The sequence below is a fragment of the Corapipo altera genome, unplaced genomic scaffold (assembly GCF_003945725.1).
Source record: "Corapipo altera isolate COAL_440 unplaced genomic scaffold, ASM394572v1 0, whole genome shotgun sequence".
NCBI lineage: Eukaryota > Metazoa > Chordata > Aves > Passeriformes > Pipridae > Corapipo > Corapipo altera.
Window position 1 is genome coordinate 17708913 of NW_020884872.1, and position 291 is coordinate 17709203.

Consider the following 291-nt stretch of genomic DNA (forward strand, 5'->3'; position numbering starts at 1 on the left):
AGAGGCAGCTGCCTCTCAAGGTCAAGGGTGTCCTCAGCTCAAGGTTTCCGAGGAGAGAGGGTCAAGGGTCCTGCCTGGCCCCGGCTGCTCATCCCTGGCAGCCGCCTGAGGACGGCTGGAGGAAAGCGGTATGAAACTGACATGAACATCTGTAAACAAGCGCTCGTTTCGGGGACCCCCGGCTCCGGTCGGGACTCCGCAGCCGCAGCCCCCGAGTTTCCCCGGCGGCCGCCGGGCGGCGCTGCCCCCCGTGCCCCGCGGGGCCGGGCCGGGCCGGCCGGGCCGGGCGCC